Raw genomic sequence first — 13,665 nt, 5'->3', positions numbered from 1 at the left:
GGACGAAGTCGCGGGCAACAGCTAGTGTATAATAATACTTCTTAACGCGAGCGAAGCCGCGGGCAAAAGCTCGTATACTATAATTATTACTATTCAAGTATCTTAGAATTTTGTCCGTCAATTGACTACTGACTACGAATGTGTCAGACAAAGGTAAGCATTTCTTGCATAGATATTAGACATTTAATTAGTTTTATTAATAGGGGCTATGTAGTCAGATACTTCATCTGTTTGTTCTAACTCCACAAAACGGTTTCTCATGCTAATCAAGCTTCCCCTTGGGCAATGTCTCGCTTTATAATTAACTAAGTACCTGGAAAGTTATGGTGGAGTTATGCCACAACTATACAACAATTCTAAAATAGTAGTATACATTATACGTAGTCGTAAAATCAAATGTAAAGCATACATACTAAATGGACCTTGCGACAATTATTATTAAGAAGTTGAAAAAAAAAAACAATGACCTGACTAAGTAAAAATACAAAATGTTGAAAAACAAATGTGATATTAACACCGCGTTTCCTAAAATGGGACTGGTAGTTGAGCCGGTACATACATATTACACACATACACTTTTGGCTTCACCAGGTAAGAAATAAATTAAGTAAATTAATCCTAAAAAATTAAAATAATAATTAATAATAATCAGACAATTAGTGCTCATTTTCAGCGGTAGATGTTACCTTTCAGTGAAGTAGTCGAGGGGCCAGGTAATGTGAAGATAAAACATTACAGCCCCTTATTATATGCGACCTATTTGGAAAATGTCGCTTAAAACTTTGTGTCACGCATGCAATAAATTAAACGTATGCTCGTTAAGTTTTAATTAATATTAAACGAATGTGTTACATGTTCGTTACTAATCAACGCGAAAACTACTGAATGGAATCTGACTAAAGATATGATAAGAGTTAGATAGACTGGAATCTGACTAAAGATATGATAAGAGTTAGAGATAGGTGTTAGATATTGATAATAAGACATAGGATATTCATCCCGAAGAAGTGCTCCCCTTGAATACTGCATGCAAATTAGCATAAACCTAGTACACGTATTCTTATAACTCTGTTAGTTAATAGTAAACAAACTCTTTTTTAATCTGCAGGCATACCACTAATTACACATGCACCGAGAGTCAAGCGCTTCCGTAACAGAACAAAGGAGGCAACAAAATGCGCACCCGAGGCCCCTGGGCTTCCGCGGCCCCTCGCGACTTTAATTAGACAGCTCCGATAGTCACGGGCTCTTGGACTAAGCTGCATTATTTATTCAAAAATAGGGACGCACCTCCGTCGACATGAGAGGTAGTTTTTGGAAACTAAACCGAATTCGCCGGCATTAAAGTTTATTTTAGAGTTACGGCTGTTAAAGGATGCGATCGATGAAATGCATTTTTATTTGTCTCAGGTTTGGTCTGTGAAGCTGAACCAAAAATAAGCTAAAAACTTCAGTGAAGCTAGATGCAAAAAAACCTTTATTTTGCTTTATAGACTAGACGTTTCGCGCGGCTTCGCTTGCATAAATTAGGAATTTTACAGAAACCGCACATTTTCCTGCAAAAAATAGCCGTCCCTTCATGTGGTCTACTCTACGTCTGTGCCAAATGACTTAAAAATTCAGCCAGTAGTTCGCGCCTTCAAATATTTTTTCCGGTTTTTTTCACATTTTCCTCAGTTTCTTTAGTAAATTAGATATATATTTCATAAACAGACAGAACAGACAAATTAGTCCACAAAAAATAGCCAATGATCCTTCACGTAGTCTACTTCTTATCTGCGCCAAATAACAGAAAAAAATATCCATGTATATATATATCAGTTCACAAACTTTAAAGTGGAGGATTTTTTCTCTTTATTTAAAGGCCTATATGTAAAACTTATGACAAAGTGGGAGAGGCATGCTTCGGCACGAATGGGCCGGCTCGACCGGAGAAATACCACGTTCTCACAGAAAACCGGCGTGAAACAGCGCTTGCGCTGTGTTTCGCCGAGTGAGTGAGTTTACGGGAGGCCCAATCCCCTACCCTATTCCTTTCCTTACCCTCCCCTATTCCTTTTCCTTCCCATCCCTACCTATTACCCTATTCCCTCTTAAAAGGCCGGCAACGCACCTGCAGCTCTTCTGATGCTGCGAGTGTCCATGGGCGACGGAAGTTGCGTTCCATCAGGTGACCCGTTTGCTCGTTTGCCTCCTTATTTCATTAAAAAAAAGGTATTAGAATATATTCATATGCTTAGTTCTTACATAAGAAGAGTAGGTATGCAGGTATGCTGTATTTATATGAGTAATGAGAGAATTAATTGTGAATGTCAAATGTTGTCGTCGAGATGGCCGTGAGTCTGACCTCGTGCTTCTTGCAATTTTTTTTATAAAACTTTGTCTCTGAAAGGTCACATTAGATAAACACAAGTAGGTATTGGCATAATATTTGATCTATTGGTCAATGGGCACTTTGATTTGGAAATGCCATTCGAAATAAGAGACTGAAAGAATCACTTTTTTAACTTTGATGGAAAAATATAAATATAAATAATAAAATGGAAAAAACTTATGACGCTTGCCCATACAAATCACCAAAAAAATTGCTTCACCTTCCATTATGCGCTGCTACTTATACAATACGAGCTTTTGCCCGCGGCTTCGCTCGCGTTAAGAAGTATTATTATATACAAACTTTACTTTAAGAACATAATTAAGTTTATTTCAGAAAAATAATGTTGCTTATGAATATTCTACATCTTTAATGATAATATTATAATATATAAATCTGTTTTTAGTCTAACTAATGAGTATACGATCATTCATCGTCGCCGTTGACCATGTTTTAGAAACGTCTAATAAATTCATTTGCATGTTTTTAGGCAAAATAACGATTTTGCCTAAAGACATGAAAATGAAGATATTGTAAACTCCTTTCAGTCATGGGTTTCAGTATCGTCAGTAATGGTCGCTCACGATCTGTATCCATTGTCTTCTTTCAAGCATAATCAAATGAGAAAAGTAAAAGGTGCTACGATCGAAAACGGTTTACATTTTACAGCCTTTCTTTTAATTGCCCAGCTGTAACCTTAAAATATACATTACTGTAACCTTAAAGTATTTAACGATAAAAACAATGTCATTTACAAAGATTTATGTTGACTAGAGATCGCCCAATGGTCGAAATTCGACCTTAGTTTCAACGACATTAGGACTACTAGCTATATTTTGTAAAAAGATATGTCTTTATCATATATTTTTTCAACTCTTGTCTCTGGGACTCAGCTGATCTCACACTGGCCATGTAAGCATTGTCTAATAATGTCTTAAGAGGAGTCCACACCGCCGTTTCTCCATACAGGTGTTGTCACCCGGTTTCCTCCCTGGATAATGCCGGTACAGTTATGATTTTTTTCCTGAATATCTATGGCCACTATTAGCATGTCCCTATGTTTTCTTGTTTTTCATAATTTTATTATTAAAAAATATAAGCACGTCTAAAAACCCAAAAAAATGGCCAGATTTTCCTCTGTGTTCAAACACCCAGAAAACAAAACTGGCTAGAATATACACAAAAAATAAAACATAGGAACACAGTTCAAGTCTTGCTTTAATTCTTAATGAAAAAAGTACTTAAATCGGTTAAGTTTTGGAGAAGAAATCAGCGGACAATGAATCGAAGATTTTCTGTTCTTTTATTAGAACTTTTGTCGTATTGTCTCTATCGCGCTCTGCGGTGGGAGACTTGAGATTGGTGAGACAGGAATACATTTTCAAATACCTATTTTCAATTTCTCTCGCCCCTGGTGTATCCTCTTAAGATTCAATAAAAAAAAACTACAATCCATTTTCAATTTGTCACCTTGTTGTCAACAGACTTCAACCATAAATAAAAGAGTGTAATTCGTATGTATACAGTATAGGCTTATCACTCAAAAATCTGTCATTTTTTCTAGTGTGTGTGTTGTAGTGTGTGTAATGTTTTATTTGTTAAAAATGCATGATAAAAGCATAATTTCAAAATAATATTAGCTCGATGCACTCCTTCACCATATAAACTATTAATGTGCAAAATTTCATTGACCCACGTTTCCCCATTTTTCGTCAAATACAAAGTTTTTGGCTCACGTATTAATATATAGATAAAAGTAAAAATTAGAATTGCTTACTTCGTAGTATTAACAAAATAGGTTGTACACGGTTGTACGAAGTTTTTTGTTACTTTTGTTCAGAGTTTTCAGCATTAAAAAAAAAATTAAGTATTCAAATAATATTCGAATTATTCGAAAACTTTTGTAAAATATTCAAATTATTCGAATAGTAAATTTGTCGAATAATAATAACATTCCCTAGTACATACATACACTTTATATATGTATATATTATGTATGTTTTTATGTTTGTGTTCTCATATCTCTGGAAATACCATTCCGATTTCAGTTGTACTAGGTATTTTTCACTTAGGGAACAATGCAAGCTTCATCAAAATCGGTTCAGTACTTTTTGAGATAGGATATGGAGTTTTAATTCTCAATTACGTACAATTTTGAAGTCGGTTTCATGTTATTAAAAAAAACAGTTATTTTCGTATAAAATGTGGTACTTTGTTGACCTACCCGTGACCTTCTACTAAACAAACGGATATAAATGACGATTCTAAAGTCATTTGATGACGGCAAAATGCAAATGGTGGGAATGTAGTAATTGTAGACCTTGTCGTGACTATTCTTCACAAACACTGCGTATATCTTCTTAGAAGAAAACAATTAAAGGAAGCATTTTGAAAAGGAAGAAAATAAAAAGATAAATGCAAAATTGTAATGTAAATAATTTACAAGAAACCCATTAAATGTGTATAATATTACTTTTTTTAAATGTGAGTGGGATTTTACAAATAATTGTTTTACAAAAGTATCTATTAATGTTAATTAAAGCACTGAAAATAAAATCATTTATAAATACTAAAATCTTTTTCTACCCTGTTTCTTCTAAATAAAGCTTCGTTCTCAGTTCGATCCAATATGTTTACGTTACTATTTCAGCAGAATCAGTAGTAAATTTTTTAAAACAAAAATAGCGTTTTTTTGGCACTGACTTATTTTTTTAATGATGTTATGGCCAATGATTCATGATGTTTTGAATCCCTGTAAATGCAGAGATTCAAAACATTTTATTTTTGATTCTACAAACAAAGACATTTTATTTATATTCCAATATAAAAATATCAATATTCATATATTATTTTTATTAGTATGTATAGTAGCTTAAAACAATCGATGAAAACAATACTAATCGACACAGGAAACACTAACTTCATTCCCAAGAGTATTCTGTCACGTATTGAGTCGAAGGTTGACTTGGATGAGGCCAGTGGCTACTGTAAAGGTTTGTGAATGTTTTCTTTAGTTTCGAAATTTCGGAAAATGTAACAGCATTTATAGTAAAACTAGCTAAAAGCCGAGCTTTGTGAGGCAATTTTTAAGGCAGTTTTTTTATATATAATAGCCAAACCTTGAGCGACCGACGATAACTTAACTAATTAAAAATTAAAAAAAAATATTTTGTTAAAGCACAAATCAATAGGCGTGATAGTTTTTCCATAAAATGTACCACAAAATATTATAATAACTAATAAGCAATTTAAGAAAACATGTAGAAGGATCTAACAAGTACTTAAATTGAAAAAAACTTATCCGGTTTACGTAAAAAAACAAAATACAAAAAATAGCCTAAGTATGTCAACTGCGGTCTGCGGCATAATTACTAATTTTTTTAATTGAAATAGGGGGCACACGAGCAAACAGGTCACCTGATGGAAAGGAACTTCCGTTGCCCACGGACACACGCAACATCAGAAGAGCTGCAGGTGCGTTGCCGGCCTTAACGCCTTTAAGAGGGAATAGGATTATAGGGTAGGTGAGGTAAATATCCTTTCAGTCAGATAAATAAAAGTCAATTTTCAGACCGAACATCTTCTCGAAACAGGTATGCTGCGCCCCCCCCCCCCCCCCCCTCCAGCTGAAATCCTAAGTACGCCCTTGGCCAAAATCATTACCCTTGCCTTCGCGATAGTCGGGTAAAAATTACTGCACGGTGCATGCATATGTATAAGCTCGCACTTGAGAGATAAGCCGTCTGCGTCGACGATCTTCACATTGCATAGATTACAAGAACCTGTGTGACAGCTAGACTTTCATCAATCAAACAACTTTTTATGATCCGATTTAATCTACGGTTGCGTACACCTGACAGAAATTATACATCGCTTTTGACGTTGGAGACAAAGATTGATTAAGTGCATTTTATATTTTGATTTGAAAGATAAGATGCGCTTATGAAAAGAACCGTATTATTAATTAATATAATAAAGCATGGTATGCTTGATTATAATAAATGATCTGACACGTAATTAATCTTGCGATATTATTAACCACCGTCATTACCTTAGATGCAAACATACCATAAATTAACATGATGTTTGACTTTATTTTGTTTTCTGATTTTATTGATATGATTTTATTTTCAGTGCTTTAATTAACATTAATAGATACTTTTATAAAACAATTACTTTTGTCAAATCCCACTCACGTTTAAAAAAAAATATTTTACACATTTATTGGGTTACTTGTAAATTATTTACATTATAATCTTAATGCAAATATTTATCTTTTCCTTTTCTCCCCTTAAGCATCGAAAATTCTGAGCTATATTATAAATATAATATTTTTTAATATCTACGCTATGTTCAACTGTGTTTTAAATACCTAACGGTAAACTTGTGACGGTGCAACGAAACAGACATTTCGTACTTTGTAGGCTCTACTCATATTTTCTAAGCTTCAATGTATTCAGAAGACAAAATTGATAGGTATAGAAGCTGTTGTTAGATATAATATTATTATTTATAGTTACTATTTACATTTTATATACAAAATATCTATTCCGTGACAAACAATAATTCGGAAAGTGTAAGTTGACATGCAATTAAATGGTTGACGACGGCTGCCGCCGGCATCGCCCCGTTAGTGGCACAGAATACAAATCCATTAAATGTAATTATATCGACACACGGTCACTGTGATCGATAAAAACTATGTTTAAAAAAAACAATAAACTTACGATATCATCTTCACAAACAACATCAACGTTTCATAGTCAATCACTGGCATAAAACACACACGAAAAAAAGTAAATTGCCTATGGGTCAAATTTAAATTGCGCGTGCCGCGAACGCGCGTTCGAGTCCAAAGCTCGCCGCCAACTCGTGTTTGATTCGCGTTGTTATAGCGCACGTAATACTACGGGCTCCTTTGTGCCGAAGCCAGACACGCTAACCCTCCTCCTATGTCTATAGGAAGTCCATAGCTATAGCTTCCCTTCATTTGCCATCGATTTTTGGACATTCGAAGCGAGGAAAACGCGGAAAAACTTTGTTTATGTTGTTTACGGTACCTGTTATTTTATTGTCAGGTTGTTTATATTTTCTTGGCAGAAAGTACGGTACTTAAATAGGTATTATAAAATACTAGAGATCGCCCAATGGTCGAAATTCGACCTTAGTTTCAACGACATTAGGACTACCACCTATATTTTGTAAAAAAATATTGACTTTATCATATTTGTTTCAACTCTTGTCTCTGGGACTCAGCTGATCTCAGACTGTAAGCATTGTCTAATAGTATATAAGATTCAATAAAAAAACTATAATCCATTTTCAATTTGTCATCTTGTTGTCAACAGACTTCAGCCATAAATAAAAGAGTATATAATTCGTATGGATAGGCTTGTCAATCAAAAATCTGTCATTTTCCTAGTATGTGTGTTGTAGTGTGTGTAATGTTTTATTTGTTAAAAAAATGTATGATAAAAGCATAATGTCAAAATAATATTAGTTCGATGCACTTCTTCACCATATAAACTAAGTATAACATGGCAAAATTTCATTCACCTACGTTTCCCCATTTTTCGTCAAAAGGGATAAAAGTTTTTGGCTTACGTATTAATATATAGAGATATTGCAAAATAAGTTTAATACAAACATCTGTAATACATGGAGACTAGCAGGTGCATCGAAACAATACTCTAAATATGATTTCAACCGCCGACAGAATCAAATTACTCGTAAGTCGTACTACATTGCGGTATCGGTCCGAGACAAAACAGCCTTAACCTCAGATTTATACTGTATTATCATTAGGTACTTATTGTGAATAGATAAAGGAAACGTTCTAAAGTTCTGTTTATTACTTGGAGACATGGGCGTACCGAGGGGGGGACAGCAAAAATTAACAAAACGAATTTTTGCCATTGGTTTGCAATACAATATTTTTACAACTAAAAATTATCCCCCTCCCCCCTGGCCCAGACCCTGGGTACGCCCTTGCTTGGAGACAATATTATATCTATATTCTATGCAAATGATAATAATATGTATGTACTCATGTAGTCTACCGGAGGTTCCGGGGAGACTCCGAAACGAAGTGAGTCACGACGCCGGCAAAATGTGACAGTGTTAGTTTTTTTAAGTATATATAAAATATGTATGTTACTTTTAAGGTATTTATTATATAATTATATGTATGTTAGATTTAGGGTATCTGTTATATGGGCCTCTCATGCCCGAATTAAATTAAATGATTTGATTTGAATAATCATTAAGCTTAGGCCAAACCTACACGACTAAAGCGACTGCGAAGCGGTAGCGTCTACCGCGCGGCGGACGCTGCCCATGTAATCTTATGGCGCCGTGCACATCTACGCGACCGCGACGCGAAATGTTGGCGTCGGCAAAGCGCAACATGCGCGTCAAGTTGTCAAACGCGTGTTTTGAAGTGTATATAACAATGATGAAAAACTTAAAGCAGATATGTTACTACCGCGCGCGCTGTGAAGATTCAAATACGGCCCAATTGGGCCGTCTGTGGTTTACTCCGCATCGAGCGCAGTCACGAACGTGCCACGATAAATTGAAAATGACGTCGTGCGTGTATCGAAAATGTACCAATTATGACTCGAAAGTAAACAAAACACATGGAATCTCTTACCACAATATGTCTTGATTGCATTAAATACCTCGATTATTTACATTTTCAATAATTTTTTCGAACAATCTGGAAAAAATCGAATTTTCGTCATAGCTCAGGCGAAGAAAGAGACAGCGATACAATTCGACGTTTAAAAATAGAACTGTCTCTTTTATGTAAATGGTTTTTCGTATCTTTTGTTTCACTTATCTGTCAAATTTATCAATGTCTGCAATTTTGAATTTGAAAATTGTACGGAAGAGATTTAAGCCGGAAAATAGTATGGAAGTAACATATATGTATAGGTAGAATATCATTGGTACATAACTAGACTTCTTTTTTAAAACCTGTTTTATATTATTTTGTACAACTCTTTAGTTTATGATTTTTTGATTTGTTTACGTTTTGATAGATTGTGTCATGATATTAATGCACCTACCACATGTGCATGCTTGAACACAGTTTTGCTAGCGCATTTCTTGCATGAAAAGATGTAAGACTAGGGATTGCAAAAAACGGATTTTGAAAAAAATCCGGATTTTCGGTTTCTTTCATCCTCAAATCCGGATTATCCAGATAATCCGGATTTTTTGTAATTTTTAGAATATTTTTGATAAACAGCTTTGAATGTGAGCTATTTTCTTATTATTTCTTTACTTAACATTCATTTTAAAAGTGCAAAATAAAACGTCTTAAAAAATTATAATTTTGCATAAGTTAGCGATTTTCACATGGGTGTAAAAAGGAAGAGAAACAGTATCTGATACTTTAAATATTATTACCAACTTAATTAAATACCTTGATTTTTTTAACTATGTATTTAAAAATGTTAAATTTTAGTTAACAAGAAAATCCTAAGCAACCTCCGCTTTATCGATGACTTCGTAATTTTAGCGCCTACATCCGTCAGCCGCACATCATCAAATTATGCTCCAAGATCTGCAAGCCTAGAGGTGGAACTTACAAAAAATAGGTCAAAGACACAAACAATGATCTACAGTACGAGACGTAGGGTCGAGGTAGACGAGCAAGGAATTCACTATGTCAACGAGTACCTGTACTTGGGCCAATTATAGTTCTACGAGGATCTGATGGCAAAAAGTGAGCATTGGAATTGACTCTAGCAATACCGGGGTAATTGGAATAAAACATTTTGATCCTTTTTTTCCTTATCATAGCGGCTGATTCTGTGTGTGAACGTGCAAATATAAAAATGTATCCAATGATCACGAATATTTTTGAAAATCTGCCATCCAAATTTGCCATCAGATCCTGGCAGACATATAGTTTCTTATGACAATAGAAAGGCAGAAAAACTGGTCCATGAAGAATGGTGACTTACCAATCTCCCTGAAGCGCAGACTTGTTGATATTATGTGTATTTCACTCGTCATAACCAACGATGCGCAAACTCTATCATTGGCCGATTTACGATTTACAAAACTTCCAACTCGGGGTCTGCCAAAGAGCAATAGAGCTCAAGTCTCAACAAAACAAAAAAAACTTAATGTGCTCCCAAACTAGAATCAGAGACGTTAGGAATCAAGATTGCCAAGCTAAAGTGGCATTGGGCTGGTCACGTTGTCTGCATAAATCTAGGCTGGATATCGACTGAGTGGATATCTAAAGATAGCGCTATGCTCTGTAGGTGTTTTTTTCCTCCGAAGGCAGATCACTGTAATCCTGACGTTACGACGATCCTTGAGAATCTAATTGTGACTCCTTCATATTAGAGTACCGTCCCCAACCCAGTGCTGCTCATCAATTTAACGATGTGATTGGGATTGGTGCCACAATTTTCCTCTTTAGTAAATTAGGAGAGTTTTTGCTCTGTAGTAAAGGAGTAGAGTCAAGTAGAAGGTGAATAGGTGTGTCACAGAATCTGCAGATCGTAATGCTATTAACACCTATCCTGTAAAGGTGCTTGTTGAGCTTACATTGTCCAGTTAGGCTTCTGGCAAGTATTCTATTTTTTCCTTACTAGCCAACTCGTCAGCGGTTACGTTACCATTTACCAATGAGAAACCAATTAGGATTGCGAATACTTTAAAAACTGCCGACTGGAGGCTAACAAAATAATTCAGACAGTGATTAAAATATGAAATGTTAGAGAACAATATGTAGTTACATTAGATTCTTTATCCAAAACGTTTTATAATGTCTATCACGTTTGTCTGTCTGTCCAAATACAGAGGCCAATATGGCTGGATTCTTCCATTATGGTACGGTTCGTTCGGAGCATTTCCGTAGCACGGCACCATCCTGTAAAATGGTGCTGTATGAATATAGATGGTCCAGAAAACTACATAATATTTGGATAGATAAGAGCCATGGGGTCAACCATTTTAAGTAGATAGATATTTAAACAAAATGTGAGCGAGCTAGTTAGGCACTTGCTCACGTTGCCGCGTTGTTTAACGAGTGGTAATTTTTTTTTCCTTAGGTTCTTTGTAACATCTTAGACACTTCTTCTCAAGTTTAATAAGTGAAGTTAGTTGTCATTAAAATTCGCAGGTTTCAAATGTTTAGAACCACTACGACATAATATTCACAGACCGATTAACGATTTACAAAACATTTTAAGGCCATGCCTTTTGAGAAAATAGTAGCACGTATACTGTTTTATTGGAGAAAAAATACAGAATCTACGGCGTTTAAGCTTTAAACTTTGCATATCTTTCTTAAGGATTGCCTTGCCAAGATATAAAGTTAAGTATTATGTTCATTTCGCGAACTCTACCGAGCTCTACGATAATAATAATTAATACTTACTGCACCTACGAATAAATAATATTACGTTACCGTCAAATTGTAGATACCGGTAGATAGTATTTTGTAATATTCCGAAAAGATTTATAAACCTAAAATGAATTTCTACATAGAACTGTACTTACATTCAACAAAATAAAAAAAAATTGATACTCGTCTTTCAAATTATTTTAAAACTAAAAAGCGTTATGAATATTATATCCTATGGTCCATTGACCCTTACTAACCATGATTTCATTGTATCTGCACCATCATTGTTTAGTATGAAAAACAATCGTTTATACAAATGCTTTTCAGCAGACATCAATCATCATTATTTCGTGCTAAACGATATCTTGCTCGGTAACAAAGGAAAGGCACTGCATTTATAAATATTATCTAAGAATTTTCAGAATAAAAGCATTACGAAGTGTTTAATAGCAAAGAAATATTTGAAAAAATATTTCTTGCCAAGTGAAAAATAAACTCTAGTGAGATCTTGAAAGAATATACAAGAAAAGTAGTTAATAAAGTTAGTATTATGTATATTTTTTAATACTCTTTAATTAACGTGGGAGAGCCATGCTTTGGCACGAATGGGCCAGCACGACCGGAGAAATACCACGTTCTCACAGAAAACCGGCGTGAAACAGCGCTTGCGCCGTGTTTCGCCGAGTGAGTGAGTTTACTGGAGGCCCAATCCCCTACCCTATTCCCTTCCCTACCCTCCCCTATTCCCTTCCCTTCCCATCCCTACCCTCCCCTATTACCCTATTCCCTCTTAAAAAGCCGGCTACGCGCCTGCATCTCTTCTGATGCTGCGAGTGTCCATGGGCGACGGAAGTTGCTTTCCATCAGGTGACCCGTTTGCTCGTTTGCCCCATTATTTCATAAAAAAACTCTCTTCTTTTAAGAAATTAAGATAGATGCAAATATTTTAATCCAGGAAAAATACATAGTTGCGAAGCGGTAACTTCGGAAGTTTCAATAATTATTTAGTGTAGGAGAAATATTCGCTAATGATTAACATTACGATAATATAAAATCTATTTCTTAAATAAATTATTATGAAATTTGAGACTAGTTACACGTAGCAATAGATAAGGATAGCTTATATAATGGGATTATAAACCAAAACCGCAGTCGTAGGGATTCCTTTACTGAATATAATACTCGTAGAAAGAAAATATAAAGTATTATTTATTTTGCAGAATTGGAAATTCGGTATTCTGGCCCTTTTTGCTTTTTTCTAGATATATTTGTACTACTATGGCTATGGTGTCTAGTCTAAATTCTGTAGAATAGAGTCTATTGTTAAGTACTCACATACGGTTTTGCTCGATAGTTTTACTCCAAATCGAGCAATAACCACCGAGTGGACCGCAAAACTGACAGCTCGAAGGCTCGCTTCGAGCCGGCTCGATGGAATTAAATATGTCAAATATGTCATCTCCTTCGATTCGCAGTAAAACTATCGAGCAAAACCGTATGTGAGTGCTTAGCATAACATCTACTCCATATTTTATCTATGCTTAATATCTTAAAGAGCTATGTGTATAGAACAGCCTCCAAAACTACTGCAACTATAGATAGAAAGATATAGGTTACTTTTAACGTGAGAAAAGGCAAGGCATTTTCCGTAGGAAAGTCTATTAAGCAGGCATATTGCTTTTTATGAAATAAGGGGGCAAACGAGCAAACGGGTCAGCTGATGGAAAACAACTACTGTCGCCCATGGACACTCGCAACATCAGAAGAGCTGCAGGTGCGTTGGTTGCTTCCATTATCTATGTTATAATCGTTCATAAGTCTTCCGATTAGTCGGCTAATGTGTTTAACGCATTAGCTCCACACTTCCTGGCAGTAGACAAGTTGGTCGATTTATCGCTCTACATTACAGACACGGACCCAT

General features: G+C 35.1%; 1 protein-coding gene across 5 annotated transcripts in view; it reads right to left on the bottom strand.

The window, feature by feature from the left end:
* LOC121728541 (proton channel OtopLc-like) overlaps window positions 1-7,255 on the bottom strand; it is a 69,954-nt gene extending 62,699 nt beyond the window's left edge. For all 5 annotated transcript variants that reach the window (XM_042116700.1, XM_042116703.1, XM_042116702.1 and 2 more), the window contains exon 1: window positions 7,102-7,255. The gene's annotated coding sequence lies outside the window, so the exon portion shown is untranslated. The remainder of the gene's footprint in view (window positions 1-7,101) is intronic.
* Window positions 7,256-13,665: the final 6,410 nt, after the last annotated feature.

The sequence above is a fragment of the Aricia agestis genome, chromosome 7 (assembly GCF_905147365.1).
Source record: "Aricia agestis chromosome 7, ilAriAges1.1, whole genome shotgun sequence".
In the NCBI taxonomy this organism is placed as follows: Eukaryota; Metazoa; Arthropoda; class Insecta; order Lepidoptera; family Lycaenidae; genus Aricia; species Aricia agestis.
Note: the sequence above shows the minus strand (reverse complement) of the source record. Positions and strands in the feature narration are given on the sequence as shown.